The following is a 20,783-nucleotide window of genomic DNA, read 5'->3' as shown; positions in this document are numbered from 1 at the left end:
CCTCCACCCACTCTACATTTGTGAGGAGAGCCATCAGAACATGCCTACACTTCTAGCATACATTTTCTGAGAGAGAACCACCTACTCAATTGTTGAGGTCAAGATATTCCATTCCAACCACATAAATCTTGATCTCTAGCCTTCTCCAAGTTACTTTCCACTCAAATCATCTTTTCACCAAATCCAAATCCGTGAGAGCGAGTTAAGTGTTGGGGAGACTATCATTTGAAGCACAAGAGCAAGGAGTTCATCATCAACACACCATCTATTACCTTTTGGAGAGTGTTGTCTCCTAGATTGGTTAGGTGTCACTTGGGAGTCTCCGTCAGGATTGCGGACTTGAACCAAGGAGTTTGTACGGGCAAGGAGATCGTCTACTTCGTGATCTACCCTAGTGAGGCAAGTCCTTCGTGGGCGATGGCCATGGTGGGATAGACAAGGTTGCTTCTTCGTGGGCCCTTCGTGGGTGGAGCCCTCCATGGACTCGCGCAACCGTTACCCTTCGTGGATTGAAGTCTCCATCAACGTGGATGTACGATAGCACCACCTATCGGAACCACGTCAAAAATCTCTATGTCTACATTACGTTTGCTCCCTCCAAACTCCTCCCTTTACCTTCATGTGCAATGTTTTACATTCCGCTGCTATACTCTTAGACTTGCATGTGTAGGTTGATTGCTTGACTAGTGCTAAGTTGCTAAAATCTGCCAAGACTTAAAATTGGGAAAATGCTAGATTTTTATTTGGTCAAGTAGTCTAATCACCCACTCTCTAGACATACTTTCGATCCTACAAGTGGTATCAGAGCTACGGTCTCCATTGCCTTGATTTCCATAGCTTTTGGTGATCATAGCCTTGGTTTCACAACCTAGGAGAGTATGGCGTCTAGCGAGGGAAATTACCACCGTAGAGGTCCTTACTTTGATGGCACCAATTTTGCTAGTTGGAAGCACAAGATGAAAATGCATATTCTTGGACATAACCCCGCCGTTTGGGCTATTGTATGTATTGGCTTGCAAGGTGAATTCTTTGATGGGAGAGAATCGAACCGTGAAGCTACCGCGGAAGAGTTGAAGATGCTGCAATACAATGCTCAAGCTTTTTGATATTCTCTTGAACGGCTTGTGCCCCGAAGAATTCAACAAAATCAGCCGTCTTGAGAATGCAAAGGAAATTTGGGATACTTTGATTGATATGCACGAGGGTACCGACTCCATCAAGGAATCCAAATTGGATGTGCTTCAAAGTCAACTTTACAAGTTCAAAATGAAGGATGGTGAAGGTGTCGCTGAAATGTACTCTAGGCTTGCTCTCATGACAAATGAGATTGCCGGCTTAGGAAGTGAAGAGATGACCGATAGATTCATCATCAAGAAGATCCTAAGAGCCTTGGATGGAAAATATGATACCGTGTGCACATTGATCCAAATGATGACCAATTACAAAGAGCTCAAGCCAACGGAAGTCATTGGAAGAATTGTTGCTCATGAGATGTCACTTAAGGATAAGGAAGAGCTCCACAACAAGTCAAGTGGTGCTTAAAAAGCCTCATGTGATGCTCCCACATCATCAAGTGAGAAACAAACCTTCAATGAAGAATTGAGCCTAATGGTGAAGAATTTCAACAAGTTCTACAAGAATAGAAGCAAGGAAAGAAGTTCCAAGTCAAGGTCCTACAATGACAAAAGATCTTCAAGTCGTGAACGAAATTGCTACAATTGTGGAAGACCCGGACACTACTCCAATGAGTGTACAGCTCCCTACAAAAGAAGGGAAGATTCTCCCAAAAGAAGAAGTAGAAGAGAAGAATCACCACCAAGAGAGAGAAGGAGTAGAGATGATCGTTATGAACGAAGAACCTCTCGGAGAAGAAAGGATTCGGAAAGGAAGGACAAATCATCAAAGAGCTACACAAAACGAAGACATCAACTCACGTTGGTGAATGGGTATCCGGCTCAGACTCCGACCATCACTCCGAAAGAAGTTATCACTCTGACTCCGAAGATACTCAAGATGAAGGTGTTGCCGGTCTAGCACTTGTGTCAACCAACTCCTACGACATAATTGACTCACCTAATGAAGGAATTGGAAGATGCTTCATGGCTAAAGGCCCAAAGCTATCACACCCCGAATATGTTGATTTCAATAGTGATGAAGATGATTTGCTAGGAGATGATGATTTACTTGTTGACAACTCTAGTTATGAAAACTATGATGAACTTGCTATTAATCATGCTAATCAAGATAAAACGAGTGACGATGATAAGAAGGAGATTGAGCGTCTAACTAAAGAACTAAACACTCTTAAGTTAGCTCATGAAACTATCTTGGAAGATCATCGAGAACTTTTAAAGATCATGAGAAGCTACGGTTTGAAAAGCTCAACCTTGAGAAAGAGCATGGGTTCTTAAAAGCAATCAATGATGATCTTCGCAAAAAAAGTTCTTCTTACATTGCCAAGCGTTTACTCTTGTCTACTTACATGCCACAAGTAAAATCTAGCAACAAGAGTAAGATAGATTCTTCATCTAGTAGTAACAATATTCATGCTAAATCCAATGTTCTTGCTTCTAGTAGTTCTCTTGATTCCACTAATGATTCTCTTAGCCAAGTTACACTTGAGCAAGAAAATAGCTTATTGAAGGGAATTACAGAGAAAGGTATTTACAAGAGCCTTACCGGGAGTAAGCAATTTGAGGAAATTGTACGCAAGCAAGGAAGGCACCGGAAGAATCAAGGTGTTGGTTTTGAACGAAAGTTCAATGCCAATGGAGTTGAGTGGGAATAAGATCAATACCCCAAGACGAAGTTTGTTCCCCAACAAGATAAGTATGATCCTACTTCTTTCCAAGGAACTCAAGCTCAAGATGATCTTCCACCACAAGACCACAAGCAAAACGCAAGGACAAGCTTCAAGAGGAGATTGATGCATTTGAAGAAGCTCCCAAAGCCTTGGTCAAGTGGGTTCCCAAGACTACATCAAGTTCTACTACGTCAAGTACGACTACAACTCCAAGGATTCCCATCAAGATGATGTGGATCCCGAAGAAGAAGAACTAGAGAGTTCTTGAAGGTGACTCCGCCAACATACTTCACTCATATTCTTTGGCAAGGCCTGCAGTATCTGACGATCACGCGTCCTGATCTCTCCTTTGCGGTTAACAGGATGTGCCAGTATCTTCATGCACCTACTGATGTGCACTGTTCTACTGTGAAGCGCATACTGCGCTATGTGCATCTCACTGCCTCCTTTGGTCTTCACCTGCGCCCCAGCTCCTTCGGAGTTCTTTCTGTATTCTCAGATGCTGATTGGGCTGGGTGTCTAGATGACAGGTGATCTACGGGGGGGGGGGGGGATGTTGTGTTCTTGGGGCCTAATATGATCGTCTGGAGTGCACGCAAGCAAGCCACTGTGTCCCGCAGCAGCACAGAGGCAGAGTACAAGTCGGTTGCCAATGCGACTGCCGAACTTATATGGATTGAGTCCCTACTTCGAGAGCTAGGAGTTGCTCAGCCACATCCTTCGGTCCTTTGGTGTAACAACATTGGTGCTACGTTTCTGTCATCAAACCCGGTGTTCCATGCACGGACTAAACACATTGAGATTGACTATCATTTTGTGAGGGAACCTGTCGCACAGAAGCTACTACAAGTCAGGTTTATCTCTTCAAAAGATCAACTTGCAGACATCTTCACCAAGCCTCTACCTTCTCCCATGTCTGAGGTCTATAGGCGCAATCTCAACCTCCTAGATGCTTCAGGAGTGAGTTGAGATTGAGGGAGGGTGCTAGACTTCGTATTGTAGCCTTACTATGTAATCCATACTGTATTGGTATAGGAATTGTATGACACCATTATATATATGTGATAGGCCACCCCATAGAGGGTCGAGCCAGTTCCCCCCAAAAGCTACGTTTTACAAAATGCATGTACGTCTGTCATACGCGTCAATGTCACGCCTAAATTACAAATGTTGATATCAAAAGTACATAGTTCTTGCATACAATTTATTTTAAGTGCCTAACACGAAATTCTCTTTGGTTTTCATTGTGGTCCACATATACTTCACAAGATCATTGAGTAGTTGCTCGTGCACTTGATGATCTCAAAGATTCTGATGCATCTGTAGAAAATTCATAAGCTGAGCTGCATCCGGGTTATGAACTTGTTCTCCAGGCGCTTCAAAATTATTGGTTCGGGCAACATCATCACCCTCATCCTTGACAATCATATTGTGCAAAATAACACAACATGTCATGAGCTTCCACAGAGTTTCTGATTCCCACATCACTGCAACTCCACGAATAATTCCCAATGAGTTTGAAGCACTTCGAATGCCCTCTCCACATCATTCCTTGCTGATTCATGCATTGTTGCAAAGTGGCTTTGTTTGTTGCCCTGTGCTTCCGATATTGATGCGGAGCATCCTACAGACATCACCAGTCAAGAGTCCACTCGGCAAGTGACACGTGTAACATCCACTTCACATACATAAAGGTGAATCATCTCCTTTACACGTGCTCACTTGACCCCTTCGAGGATGGTATACTACTTGACACTTCTCTCATGTGACTGCATAGGTATTGTCGGAGCTTCACGGATGACGAGGAGGAGTGCAAGCGCCAAGGAACAACTACACCACCGCGAAGGAAGCATGGAAGCAGAGACAGAAAAAGGAAGAAGTGGAGTCATTGCGAAGCTACAGCGACCGTACATCCGTCAAAAGCCCGGACATCTGGCACCCTGAGACAGGCCAGACATCTGGCGCCTCCCCGGATATCTGGCGAAGGCCACTCGAGGCCACACGAAGTATGGCCATCGTTGGGCCGGACATCCGGTGCCTCACCACCACCCGGACAGCTGGCCTTCCCCCGGAAATCCGGCAGAAGGACACCCGAAGCCACGCAAAGTTTGGGGACCGCCTGGCCGGACATCCGGCACCTCACGAGAGGCCGGACATTCGGCCTGAGGCCCATGTATTTCTATCCCACCTCCCACTTAGTGGCTTGGACTATATATACCTCTCCCCCCTCCATTCTAGGGAAAGCTAATAATAGAACTATGCATTGGAGCTTAGCTCATGTACCCCTCCTTGTGGGATTCCTCCTAGGAGAAGATCCATGAGTGGATTCAAGGCCTCTTCGGAGAAGATCCCCCAAGTGGATATCAAGACCCCTCCATGGGAAGGATCTATCTAGATTATCAAGACCTCATCTCCTTTAGATTTGGATGAAATCTACCTTGTATTTTGTTTCCCTTTGATTGTTCATGTACCTTGTGGATCTTGTGTGTTTGTTAGTCTAGTGAAATTGTGATTGGAATTGTTCTTGAGTGTTCCTCTTATGATTTCTCCCCATTTTCCCCTCGTGTTCATCGTGTTCTTCCTGGAACCCACCTCTAATTCGTGAACATCGGGACAAATGGAGGCACTTTAGCCCGTGCCCTACAACATAATGGTATCAGGAGCCACGTTGACACGAATTTGGATCCCTATCCCCATATTCCAGCCTAATTTTGTTTGTTTTCATTCCAATTTGAAAATCCTCATAAAAAATAGCCATACCATTTTTTTCATTTTGTTGGTTCTTGTGAGATTTTGTTGTTTTGTAAGTGGATCTTCGCTTTCCCTACCTCCCCGTCACGAAATCCACCACAAAATTTTCTTTTCCCATCAATTTTAACCCCAAAATAATGAAATTCTGCCCCCAAAACGAGCTGGAGATCCAAATCGCGACCTAGCATTTCTCGGGCCAGACATCCGGGTCCCCAGCCGGACATCCAACACCTGGAGCGCAAAAACAGGTGAGTTTCTGGATGCCGAGCCACGGAAATCTGGCCTCCCCACGGATGTCCGACCCCTGGAGATTTTAGTTACCCTGTTTCATCGTTTTGACCATAACTTTCACATTCGGAGTCCGATTTTGATGTTCTTTAGCTCGTTGGATAGCTATTGACATCCCCCATCCATCTAGATATTTACCACCATCATTTGACTCCATCAAATTTTTGCCATTTTGGCATCTTTGCCTAGCCCTCCACCATAAGTACCGCATAACCCGCCCACCATACTCTTCCGTCACCATAACCCATTTTGACCAATTGTTTTGAGATTTTGAGTTGCGGCTTTCCACTTTCTAAGGTGTGTCAGCTAATTAGGAATGGTTCAACATCATCAGCACCGCCACTCATCATCGCCACAGATTCGACATCAACGACAACCACTTCACCTTTTGACAACGCGACCGTAAGCAAGGATAGCAACCTTGACGACATCCTTGTACAATCTCCTTGCCATTGCTTTGATCACCTTGATCCTATTGTGTCACTTACCTATTAAGACTAGTGAGTTGAGAATTGTCGGGCCATGCTCATTGTGCACCTTAGTGATACGCTTACTCCGAATAGCTAATTTTAGCGTGCAATCATCTTGTTATCGTCATTGTGCCATAAGTGTCTTCCATGCATATCTTACACACTCCCTCCGTTCCTAAATATTTGTCTTTTTAGATATTTCAACAAGTGACTACATACGGAGCAAAATGAGTGAATCTACACTCTAAGATATGTCTACATACATCCGTATGTGGTAGTCCATTTGAAATGTCTAGAAAGATAAATATTTAGGAACGGAGGGAGTACTTGTCTGATATCATACTTTGCTCAAGCATCAAGCATAGTGGCAAAGAATATACACACAAAAAATAAGAGCAAAAAGCTTTTAAGCAAAGAGGAGAAACAAAAGAGCTTGTAAGCAATATAAATAGCATTGAGCCATTTTGCATAGTATATCATATTGGATCATACATACATAGCATACTTGGGATTCAAGACGGGATGGTTACTCGCATAGGTTGGTGCACAAGCCTATCTAGAAAATTTGAGCAATCAAGCTATTGTCTCTCTAGTATCCGTGCAACAAGAGCTTTTTGCGTGGTAACACATTTTGTGCTCATTCCTTGGTTGCGCGGATCCCACTTATCTATTCATGTGTGTGTGTAACACCCCGGATGTAACTTTCCATATTTGTAACTCCAACTCTTGCCATTTTTGGCTATGTGTTATGATATTCCCTTCGTGGTCGGGTTTTTGTTTTTTGTTTTGCATTTTGTTCGTGTCATGCATCTCATATCATGTCATGGGCATCTCATTTGCATACGTGTTCGTCTCATGCATCCGAGCATTTTCCTCGTTGTCTGTTTTGCAATCCGGCACTCCCACCTCCTCCGGCGTACCCCTTTTGTTTTCTTTTCGTGAGCGGGTGGTGAACGTTCTTGGAATGGACCGAGTCTTGTCAAGTGGCTTTGGTATACCACCGGTAGACCACCTGTCAAGTTTCGTTCCATTTGGAGGTCGTTTGGTACTTCAACGGTTAACCGGGTAACCGCAAAGTCCGTTTGTGTGTTGCAGCAAAACCCCCCCTCTAAACAGCCCCAAACCCCTCTAAGTCTCTTCCATGCTCTAGGTCGTTCGATCACGATCGTGTGGGCCAAAACCGTGCTCCATTTGGACTCTCCTAGCTCCCTCTACCTATAAAACACCTCCCCCTCCGAAATATTCGCAGATCAAACCCTAGAAAAATCTCCCCGCCGCCGCCGAACGCGTCCGCCGCCACCAGACACCTCCCCGCCGCCGCGCCCGGCCAACCAGGGGCTGACACGTGGCAGCCGTACGCCGCGCGCGCCGCCGGCCCGCCGGGCCCGTGCCTGGACCCCGAGCCCGCAGCCGCCGCGCGCCTCCCCGCCCGCACGCGCCGCCGCCAGCCGCCGCCCTCCGCCGCCAGCGCCCGCCCTCCGGTGACTTCGCCCGCCGGCGCCACCGCTCCTGCTCCCGCCGGCGCCACCGCCGCACCCGCCGGCGACCGCACCCCGCCCCCGCCGCGCTCCTCCTCCGGCCGCGCCCCTTCTTTCCTCCTCCCCGCCGGCTCCTCCCCCGCCAACTCCGGCCTCGCGCGGCCCGAGCTCCGGCGAGCCCGAGCCGGCGAGCCTCGGCCCGATCCGATCTGAAACGCCTCGGTTGACTTTTTCTCCCTCTCCCCGTATTTCTCCAAGTCCTTTATTTCTTACATAATATGCCTCTGTTCATCGCACCATAACTCTCTGCATATAGCTCCGTTTCGTGCGTGTAATATATAGAAATGTTCGTCTCTAGATGCTCTTCATTTTGTTCCATTGCACCATGTTCACTTGAGTCCATCTTGATGCCCAAATATCTGGTGCAAGAGTGTTAGTTGCTGTTATCTGCTGTTACTTATCAGAACTTGAGGATTTGTTATTTTTGTTGCATTTGATCTGTGCATCTTATGAGTATGAGCTCTACATGTGTTTTGATGTATGCCATGCCATCTTTACAGAGGTGTATGCCATGTATTCTTTTGATCTCTGTGGTGACTAGCACAAGCATGCAAACTAGGCTTCGTGATGGTTCAGATTTCAGGGACTTTGTAATTTTACTAAGTCTGTGACTGCTGATATTTTGTTGCTATGTATCCATGTGGCTACAAAGAGATCCATGCTTTCAGTAAGGAGGTTTTGTAGATATAGTTGTGATATATCCATTCATGCCCTTGTTTGCAATTATGGAGTGCCATAGCATGTCTTAATCTTGCTCTACTTTTGCTATAAAATATTCCTGGCAGATTCTTAACATGATATTCAATTTTGCCAAGCTTGCTGTAGTTGTTTCATACATGCTATGTACTCTCTCTTGCTATGGATAGCTTCATAAACATACCATCTTGCTGTAGGTATGCTTATTTTGTCATGCATTGCTTTGTGATGAGTGCATCAAGCTCACCAAGATGCCTTCATATTATTGTTTCTGCCATGCTCTGTTTTCTGCCAAGTCTGAAAACCTGTTAACGAAACTTGCTATGTTTACATGGTTGCCATCATATCTTCTGGTCCTTTTTGGCTTATGGTCAGTAATGGACTTTTGTTATATACATTTAGTAGATTCATTCCATGCCTTGTTTTGCTATGTTAAGTTCCTGTAGCATGTTGATTTCATGCTCTGAACTTTGCTACCTGATGCTGTTTCTGCCATGTCCAGTAATTTCTCCAAGTCTGTGAACCTGTTATCTTTTGCACTTTTACCATGCTTGTTTGAGTCTGTTATGTTGTGATCTAGCCGTAGCTCAGTGTTCATCTTTTGTCAAGCATCTCCTGTAGATTACTGTCATATGCTTTGTTGCTATGTTGGAGTGCTGTAGCATAGTTACTTGATGTATTCGAAGTGCTATCTTGCTGTTAATCACAGATTCGTGTCATTTTTGTTTTGCTTGCCATTTGCAAACCGTGCATCCGTTTCCAGTGATCTTTATATCGATTTCGACCGAAATCATCTCATCTTTCCAGTGTCATTCTTGGTTTGCCAAGTTACTGCCTTGTTCATCATTTTTCTTCTGGAGCACGCATATGCATCGCATATCTTATCTTGCATATCATTCATGTTTTGCATCATGTTGCTTGTGCTTTTCCCGTGATTGATTGTGGTTCCGTTGCTTGTGTTCTTGTTTCGGGTAGAGCCGGGAGATGAGTTCGTGAATGAGGAACCTATTGAGTACGCTTACGAGGATCAAGCTTTCGACAACTCTGAGAACCTTGCAGGCAAGATGACCATACCCTCGAAATCACTTCTATCTTTGCTTTGCGAGTTGTTCGTTCTTTTGCCATGCTGCGCTACCTACCACTTGCTATATCATGCCTCCCATATTGCCATGTCAGCCTCTAACCATCCTTTCCTAGCAAACCATTGTTTGGCTAAGTTACCGCTTTTGCTCAGCCCTTCTTATAGCGTTGCTAGTTGCTGGTGAAGTTGAAGTTGGTTCCATATTGGAACATGGATATTTTGGGATATCACAATATCTCTTATTTAAATTAATGCATCTATATATTTGGTAAAGGGTGGAAGGCTCGGCCTTATGCCTGGTGTTTTGTTCCACTCTTGCCGCCCTAGTTTCCGTCATACCGGTATTATGTTCCTTGAGTTTGCATTCCTTACGCGGTTGGGTGATTTATGGGACCCCCTTGACAGTTTGACTTGAATAAAACTCCTCCAGCAAGGCCCAACCTTGGTTTTACCATTTTCCACCTAAGCCTTTTCCCCCGGGTTTTCGCGAGCCCGAGGGTCATCTTTATTTAAACCCCCGGGCCAGTGTTCCTCTGAGTGCTGGTCCAAACTAGAGCACCGTGCGGGACCGTCCCTTGGCAACTTGGGTTATGTTGGTACCTGTACGCTTCGCTTATCTGGTGTGCCCTGAGAACGAGATATGTGCAGCTCCTATCGGGATTTGTCGGCACATTCGGGTGGCTTTGCTGGTCTTGTTTTACCATTGTCGAAATGTCTTGTAAACCGGGATTCTGAGACTGATCGGGTCTTCCTGGGAGAAGGTTTATCCTTCGTTGACCGTGAGAGCTTATAATGGGCTAAGTTGGGACACCCCTGCAGGGTATTATCTTTCGAAAGCCGTGCTCGCGATTATGAGGCAGATGGGAATTTGTTAATGTCCGGTTGTAGAGAACTTGTCACTTGACCCAATTAAAATACATCAACCATGTGTGTAGCCGTGATGGTCTCTTCTCGGCGGAGTCCGGGAAGTGAACACGACTTTTGGGATATGTTTGACGTAAGTAGGAGTTCAGGATCACTTCTTGATCATTACTAGTTGACGACCGTTCCGTTGCTCCTCTTCTCGCTCTTATTTGCGTATGTTAGCCACCATATATGCTTAGTGCTTGCTGCAGCTCCACCTCACTACCTTCTCCTACCCATAAGCTTAAATAGTCTTGATCTCGCGGGTGTGAGATTGCTGAGTCCTCGTGACTCACAGATTCTACCAAAACAGTTGCAGGTGTCGACGATGCCAGTGCAGATGACGCAACCGAGCTCAAGTGGGAGTTTGACGAGGAAGTCATTACTATGTTTCTTTTCCTGATGATCAGTAGTGGAGCCCAGTTGGGACGATCGGGGATCTAGCATTTGGGGTTATCTTATTTTCATTTGGATTTGACCGTAGTCGGTCTATGTGTGGATTTTGGATGATATATGAATTATATTTATGTATTGTGTGAAGTGGCGGTTGTAAGCCAACTCTCCTTATCCCATTCTTGTTCATTACATGGGATTGTGTGAAGATGACCCTTCTTGCGACAAAACCACAATGCGGTTATGCCTCTAAGTCGTGCCTCGACACGTGGGAGATATAGCCGCATCGTGGGCGTTACAGTGTGTGTGTTCCTTTGTGCCACCATAGCTATTGATCTATTTGCTTTACATTGCATTTTGTGAATCTTCCTCAACATTCTCAATATCTTGGACTAACACTTGCTTGAATTTTGTGCCACTTGTCCTAACTAAGCCACTCGATAAGTTTTACTTGTAGGTGTGAGTGAACAAGTCCGGTACCAATTCCACTATTCTCTCAATTCCCATTGAGTGACATGGGATACATCCTCGACCTTGGGAAAAGGTATCTTGGTATTTTTTTATCTCATTTCCTACTCACCTCTACTCGAGTCTTATGATGGATAGGGAAAGCACATCATCTTCGGTCTTTGACCACATTGAGCGCGTCACCACCAACATCTGACACACCGAAGCAAGGAAAAGGTACTACATCGATGATAGGTTGGACGCACACATGGATCAACTACAAGACATATTGACCAACTACAAGTCTTCTTCTTCCCCTTCATCATCTTCAAGGCGGCGTCGAGTAAGTCACAGATCTTTGGAGCGCACATCCAATCCAAGCACCATTCAACCATGCCCTCCTCTTTAAGACCACGAGTTCCATCAACTACAAGTTCAAGAACGAAAACTTCACCATCAACATGAAGATGCTAGAGATGCGCACACCAATAAGTCTCAACAAGCTCTACATCATACTATGGCCAACCTTCATGAGCATAAGAGAAGACTGCGAGACGAGCGCCAACAAGAAGAAGCTTCGACGCCAAGTCCAAGGCGACCAACCACAAGTGAGGGTGACTTTCCATCTTCGGAAGCACCTCAAGGGCGATGGCCGAGTATGTGAAATTACTTTTGGTCATGGCGGTGATCCATGAGATGCCACATTATATGGGCCTCATACAAGGAGACGACGACAAGACGACCGAGCTTGGGACTTTCCGTTCGACCACGGTGTCAAGCACGAATCTCTTCGACAACATGAAGATGACGATACTAATTGTAACACCCTTTTATGCTTGGAGGGATAAAGACTGGCCCCACAGACCAACACTAGTCTCTTCTGTGCACTTTGTCCTCACTCGTGCACACCTAGGACCAACTTCCCGGTCAGTCACTCATCCTAGAATTACTCCCAGCCAAGCACACTTAACATTCGAGTTCTTTTCAAATGGACTTCCGGAAAAGAAGGAATTCCTTGTTGATATGAGTAGTCTATCATTCCTATTAAGCCAGGATCTCACATACACCCCCACTCAAAGGAACCACGTCCTCGACGGCCCATCAGGAATGTTCCCTCTTGGCACACGTATGTGTGTCCAGTCCGGCACATGTGCCATGCTGTGTGCCACAACGGGCCACACGCGCCATGCACCACATGCCCGCACACCTGACCCATCATGCCCGTGTAACCGCGAGGGTCGGCTCTGATACCAAAACTGTCAGGACCCCGATACTGAGTCACACCGATCTAGCAAGTAAGACATCATATCACTTTGTGGCCTCACGCATGGTATTCCCCGGCTGCAACCTTACCTTGGCCGAGACCTTTTGCGCCTATTGGCTCACGTATATGATTGTGTCGCTAGCATCCATATGACAGAGAACCCAAGCCGACATGACTAGTTGTAAACCAAGGTGGCACAAACTTACAGGGACAAACATACGTGACCCAGCAATGCACATGTCAGTCAGCAGCGAGTGTAACCGAGTTGTAGCGAGGCTACAAAGGACTCCAGTAAACATCGCGTGACATTTCCCCATAGGGATAGACACAGGAGCAAAGAAGGACACATGCCGGTCAATCCAGTATTCCAGATGGAAGCACTAGGAGGCATTTCCCCATAAGGAAGCCTACCAAGAATAAACAACTAGGTGTCAGATCCCAAACATACCAAACCATTTCAATAACATACACACAATATGCTCGAGATGTGTTGGTACAACATGGCATCACAACATAACTCTACGACTCAAAGTATTTCATTAAGAGGCTCCAAAGATCCATACATAACATGATATTACAAACAGGGGTCACATGACCCATCATACAAAGCATACAAGCAACAGAAGCATAACATGTCTGAGTACACACAACTACAAATGAAAAAGGCTAGGAAGCCTGACTATTTATAAGACCCACCCAAGGGTACAAGATCGTAGCTGGGATACAAGCTACTCGTCGAAGTCCACCTGGAACTACTAGTGAGACCGAAGTCTCCTCTGCAAAAGCATAATTAAGCAAACGTGAGTACAAATGTACTCAGCAACACTTATATTAGAACTAGCTACATATGCGTCATTATCAACAAAGGGGGTGGTGGAGTTTAACTGCAGCAAGCCATCTTTGACTCTGTGGCTATCCTGTACTATGACTACGAATAATTCTTTGAGGTGAGAAAGCGCACACGAGTCCACTAATCACCACAACAATACACCACTATGGATCCTCTCCTATCTCCCTACAAGAAGGCCATCCATAGCACTCACAGATTATCTTGCACATTTTAGAGTATCAAATTTGAGTTGTCTATGACCATGTGAGTCTCCAAGTAGTCCATAAGGACGCGACTATTCGAATATATCATTTATAACACTGCAGGGGTGTACTTCTTCACACATGTTTCCACCACTTAGCACCTGCACACGACATGTGCTCGACAGACTTCAAGCGAAAGCCGGTGTGGTGTGGACCACAACCCGACTAACCACACAAGACTCTATTCCAGGTTGATCGCCTATATGAGAACTGACCCGCAACGGAAGTCCGGTTGAAGTTTCCATTACAACCTCAAACGATGTGTACAGGGTTCCCAAGTCCACCTCGTCGGATGGTTTATGGTTGGTACACCCAGCCATGGTGCCTGCCGCATCAAAGCCTACCCCTCCAGTCAGCGCTAAGCACGGGCCCCAACACAACCTATAAACACCATAAACTAGTTGCAACTCCTGGACAGAGATCAGGGCGATTAATACGTCGAGCGGGGTCATATTTCAGGGCCCAGTGTGTGGTAGTAGATGTTCTTGGATAACATACACATGACTCAGTTCTTAAGGACAGTCTCAATGAGACAACCAACCATGTACTCCTACATGGCCTCTCATCGCTACCTTTACCAAATCGTGTTCACACACTTAGCTCTCATCACCAGAACACCATCGATTCACTCGAATCCATCACCCAGATGAACCAGACCTAACACAACTCTAAGCATATCAAGCATAACAGACATAGCATGCTAAAGATCACAACAGGGGCTCAAGCAAATCCTAACCATGCTAGTAAGGTTTTACTATTTACTGTGGCAAAGGCAGGTTATGCAGAGGAAGTGGGTTCAGCTACAGCAACAAGTAACAGTTGAAACACTGTTGTCTAAATGCAGTAAAAGAGAGCAGGAGCAAGAGAGTGGGATTGTATTGGAATGCTCAAGGGGGGTTTGCTTGCCTGGAATATCAGCACAGTAGCACTTCTCCTCAGATAGATACTCGGTGCCACTCGCAGGAGCAGGACCTATCGAGAAGAACAGTATCAGAGATGCATCAATACACAACATATGCAACAATATGATGCATGAACATGACATGACAAAATGAATGTTGGTTGAGCTAATGCAGCCATCAACAAGTTAGAAGGAGTTGGTTTGAACCATAGGTTCAAAATCATCATCCATATATGGTATTTCAAATACCATTTATTGATTTGACTGATCAGTAGGTATAACTTGTTTTGTCATGCATGAAAATAGTACGAATGGATAGATTGGATTTTCTAATCATTTTTAATTTATATATTATTTCATTCTGAGCTACTGTTGATTTTATATGAAATTTTGAAGTTTTGCTAATTTTCTGGAATTTCCAGATATTTCGAAGAATAGAAATAATCCAAAAAAGTTTTATTGCGTCAGCACTATGTCACTACTGCGTCAGTGGTTAACAAGGCCAGCCAGGTCAAATCTGACCAATGGGGCTCACTAGTCAGTGACACAGGGGCTAATCCTGCTAATCCTGTGTTGACTCACATTTTGACGAGCTATGGGGCCTACTATCAGCGTGTGTGGGCGGTCTAGCTGGCAGGGATTAGTGCTAATGACTGTGCCACATCGGCTGTCCTAGGAGTTCAGCCGACGGTGTCCAAAACTACGTCGGAAGCTCGCCAGACCTGCGCTACAGGCGGCAGCTGGATGCGCAAAGACCACTAGAAGATAGCGCGCAGATGGCCGCATCTAGCTGACCGCACGGGAGGTGTGGGGTCGCCGGAAACGACAGCTGCGACCATCGAGGCGGCGGCTGGAGTTTGGACGTGGACAGGGACGACACTATGGTGCACTAGAGGACTAGCTCGTGGTGTTTATGGGCTCCTAGGAGCATGCTGAGCATGATGGAGTGCTCAGATGCGAGCAGCGCTCGCTCTAGCCACGACGGCTTCATGATCGGCGGCAAGGAGTTCCTGGCTCCAACGACTAGCATGGCTAGGGGACATGAATGAGCTTGGGGAGTAGGGGGAAAGACGGTGGATCTCACAGCAGATTCCAAGCGGAGCTCGGGGAGGCGGAGGAGACGACGTACGGTCACCGGTGATCTCGGTGCAGAGGCGGCGGGGTCGAGCTCGGTGGTGAGGATTCACGGCATCCAGCGATGTGTGGCTCAGCGTAGAGGATGAGGGAGACGAGGCAAAGCATCTGGACAAGGTGGGGAGGTGAGAGGGTGGCTGTGGCCGCGGTGGTTCAGGCCGGCGCGTCAACGAGCTCTTCAGCCATGGCGGGGACTATCGTGGTTTCGTCACGGCAGATGGCCTAGTGTGATAAATTATTCGTGAGGCCATCGCAACTGAGTGGTTAGCTTGTCGGGGTTGATCGGAATCGAGAGACACGAGTTTTTAGCCAGGTTTGGCCCCTCACAGTGGAGGTAAAATCCTACATCCTGCTTGATTATATTGATGATGATGATGCTCACGGTTACAAGGGTGTTATTTCACTGCATGTCTCGAGAGCTATCAAAATGTTTGTCTCGAGACCTATCCAAATATTTGTCTCAAACCTATCTATCTCAAAACCTATCCCTCTTGGGGTGCCCTGCCCCTCCTTATATATGTTGAAGGGGCCGCTTACATGTAGAGTCCTAGTAGGATTAGGACATAACCTATTATGGCTTCTTATCGCGGGTGGCTTATTGCGGCCTTCTTATCTTGGGCTTCTTATCACGGGCTTCTCATCTTGGGCTTCTTAGCTCCGGGACTCATCTTTCGGGCGACTTAAGCCCAGAGATGACTTAACGTCAGGGCGGCTTAAGCCCAGAGATGACTTAAGTCTCAGGGTGGCTTAAGCCCAGAGATGACTTAAGTCTCAGGGCGGCTTAAGCCCAGAGATGACTTAATGTCAGGGCGGCTTAAGCCTAGAGATGACTTAAGTCTCAGGGTGGCTTAAGCCCAAAGATGACTTAAGCCTTAGGGCGGCTTAAGCCCAGAGACGACTCAAGTCTCAGGGCGGCTTAAGCCCAGAGATGACTTAACGTCGGGGCGGCTTAAGTCCAGAGATGACTTAAGGTCAGGGCGGCTTAAGCCCAGAGATGACTTAAGTCTTAGGGCGGCTTAAGCCCAGAGATGACTTAAGCCCAGAGATGACTTAAGCCTCAGGGCGGCTTAAGCCCATAGATGACTTAATTCTCAGGGCGGCTTAAGCCTAGAGATGACTTAACGTCAGGGCGGCTTAAGCCCAGAGAGGACTTAAGCCTCAGGGCAGCTTAAGCCCAGAGACGACTTAAGCCTCAGGGCGGCTTAAGCCCATAGATGACTTAAGCCTTAGGGTGGCTTAAGCCTAGAGATGACTTAAGTCTCAGTGCGGTTTAAGCCCAGAGATGACTTAACATCAGGGCGGTTTAAGTCCAGAGATGACTTAAGCCTCAGAGATGACTTATCCTCATGATCCGAGGCTTGGTCATGGGGAATATCCCCAACATTAGCCCCCAGGTTAGCTTTGAATTTATTCATGCTAAGCTCCTGAAATAAGAATAAGTAAAGGGTCCGGCTCACTCAAAAAGACTAGTTTTAGTCAATTAATCAGTTCTTGAAAAGTCTAAGTCTTTGTCAATTTAACATGCTGATGCTGCTTCCATGTAGAAAAATAACCCTTATGATATTTTTGAATTGTCTTCAAATGCCTTGGCTTGATAAAAAGAAAATTCATCTGATGTTGTGCCATCTTTCAATGCTTCCGAATTTTTATGAAAAATATATTCATACGACGTTGAGCTCACATGTCTGAATATCTTGGAGGAGATAACTTGTAGCCCCCAAGTCTTTAATAGTAGAACAAAGTGATATCTTAAGACTTGCTTAAATGTAAACATTGCAACTTTGGAGAAATGCGGGTTGTTCATCTGAGTCTTCAATTATGAACTGAATGTTTTTGCACTTCACATGTGCAGCCCCCAAGGTTCGGCTCATTAGTATGTGATGGGCCGAGTCTTCAATTTGGACTGTATAATCTTGGTAAACAACTGAATGCTGTAGCCCCCAAGTGCCAGGTTGTCTTGCCTGCAGCGACCTGGGTCTTACATGTACTCCTTTGAAAATAACATTATATTATGTAGCCCCCAAGCTTTGGGTCACTTTTGATATAGCGGATTAAGGCTTCTGTACTTTAAATTTTTGACATGAGCAATTGGTAGCCCCCAAGGGCCGGCTCATCACTATGTGATGGGTCGGGTCTTCAATGAGACGAGTTAAAATGACTATGCATTAGCCCCCAAGTGCCGTGGTGCATGCTTGCAGTGACATGGGACTTGCATACTTGATGTAATCATGATTTGAATAATGTATCCCCTAAGTGCAGGGTCATGTTCCTGCAGCCACTCGGGACTATTCCTTCCATTGTAGAATAAAATCATATCCACCGTCCGGATGATGTTTGTTGAATGCTTTGCATATCAATGTTGAACCATGCTTCTTGTTGTAAGATGGTATTTTTGGATGAGGGAATAACAACCATCTCTTTGAAATGGCTTTGGAAACCTCAATTAATTATCACTGGTTAAGATAACCATGATGAAAATCCGGCCATGTTGGACATCAATGATTTGTTTATTCCTGCAGAGTCACAATGTAACCTGGTTTGAAAACCGGCTCCTGCAACATAAACAAACATATATATATATATATATATGCATATATGATGCACTGTATGATGATGCAATGTATGATGTTGGATGTGTTTGATAATAGAGTATAAAAATGCCGGCTTTCGAGGCTCGACATAACACTGGCTTTCGAGGCTCGACTCTTGCTTCAGTGAAGTTGGCATGATAGCCTTGGTGTCGGATTTAGGGCTCCGTGGACCCAAGAAAGGTTCTAACTCTGGGGCATCACTATTGTGCGTCGGTGCTATACAAATGGTTTTAACCCCTTTCCGCGACGACATTTGGAACCGTCGCCAAGTGAGTGTGGGCGATAGGGGGTCCTTCCCACACGACCCAGAAATCATCGGGGATAGGCTCTCCTGGGACCCAGGCTGGGGCCGTGTGCGATCGGGCGAGGCATCGAAACCCAATCATTTTCGTAGGTATGTACATCCCACACGGTAATCCGAGAAAAACATTTCCGTAGGTATGTAAATCCCACACGGTGAATCCCACACACAGTCAATCCAAGGAATACGTTTCCGTTCTTATGTACATCCCACACAGTCAATCCAGGGAAAACGTTTCCGTTCGTATGTACATCCCACACAGTTTTATGTATACGCTCGTGTGTGAAAGGTGTAACTATCACACACGCTCTGCCTTGGTTAACTGTTCGCTTTCATTAACTACATCACACATGATTTCATGTAGAAAACTGTGTGGCATTGGGCTATCCATCACAAGCGCTTTTACTGCTAGAACCGTTTGCAAAGTTCCATGACCGTCTGTTTTCTTTTTATTTTTGCCTATAATTTATTATTCAAATTGGAAATTTTGAAATATGAAATGTGCAATTCAAATTCTCAGCACAATGGTTCAACAACGAATCCATAAATAAAATTGCCAGTACAATATGTTCAGTAATTACAGGATTAGGCAGCAATTAACTATGATGAACCATAGTATTTAAAGGCGGTAAAGGTGAAGAGACAAGTGTAAATCATTTTGACTGCCGACGGCGTTGAAGAGCGGAATGCCCATAATGTGCCTTCCTGCATGCCATAGGCACGAACCACTTTTGTCCAACCCCTTGTGACGATCGCCTGCCCATCCTTCATGGCCTTTAGCAAGACTTCTAGAGCATTATCATGGTAGCATGAATTATATACTTTAACCTTAGTTTCCTCCACTCTGGTCATGTAGTTTGCAAGGTAATCATCAGTAAATAGCTTCGGAAACCACTGAAAAGAGAAAAATATCAGATACTGAGGTCTAATAGAGTAACTTGTTGTGGGCAGGGGGGAAAGGCAACACAGTACTTACCATCCTAAAGTTCACTGTTGTCTTCGACAGTGTAAATAAAGAGCTTAATTCCAATCACCCGTTTCTTTCGCCTAACAATCTTTCTTAGTTTCCTCACTTGACACTTGTTCATGAATATCTCATTGCCCCATACGCAAAAGGGATCGAAGCATGGATCAGTACCGCTCATATATGTACCGACAAGCAACCAGTAAATGTTAGAAGCTAAACTGAGATTGCACAAATGATGTAAAATACAACTACCTATGTTCCTAAGTACAAGTTTTTTTTTTGAGATTTCAATATGAAGTACATACAGATGTATATAGAATTATAGATATAGTTTAGATTAGAATCTAGATTCACTCATTTTGCTCCTTATGTAGTCTATATTGGAATCTCTAAAAATACTTATATTTAGGAATAGATGGTGTATAAGACATGGATGCAGCTAACCTCGACGGCAAACAACAACATCGCCCATTGTAGCCCTGTGTAAGTACATGGAAAGCCAATGTTAACTACAACAGGGTTAACATCCACCAAAAATAGCAAATGGTAATAAAACGGCAACATCTGTAGTGATATCTTCATTTCGAAAGAGTAGCACGGTAGCAAAGGGACAGATTAAAATATGGATACAACTGCTAATTGCAACAGGCTTAACAACATCCTAATTCATGTTTTTTAAGTTTGTAGCCATTGAAATACAACTCTTTAAAAATGGATACAACTGTTAATTGCAACAGGCTTAATGGCCATTGAAACTGGTACTGATAAAAATGTAATTGGCAGAGTTAAACATCACAGGGCAGGTGCTGCCAGAGCAGATAATTGCCCAGTTGTCTATAAAAAGGTAGGGAAAATAGCTAAAATATGTTAGGCATGTTTACTACAACATGCTTAATACATTAACCGTACAACACATAGCCATTAATTGCAACTGGTATTGGTAAGATTGAAATGGTGAGTACATACTTGGTAAGTCCTGAGAGGTAGTTGCTGGGGCACTTTATCTTGGCCAGAGCCCGCCCAAAGTCAACGGCGGCGGAGGCGAGCTGTTCCTCTGGGTCAAAGCGTGGATTAGTGCCACTGACATGTGTACCTACAGGCAACCAGTAAATGGTAGAAGTTAAACTGCAATTGCACAAATGATGTGAAATACTGTAAGACAT

Source organism: Triticum aestivum, chromosome 5D (assembly GCF_018294505.1).
Source record: "Triticum aestivum cultivar Chinese Spring chromosome 5D, IWGSC CS RefSeq v2.1, whole genome shotgun sequence".
Classification (NCBI taxonomy): domain Eukaryota; kingdom Viridiplantae; phylum Streptophyta; class Magnoliopsida; order Poales; family Poaceae; genus Triticum; species Triticum aestivum.
This window is presented reverse-complemented; position numbering follows the sequence as displayed.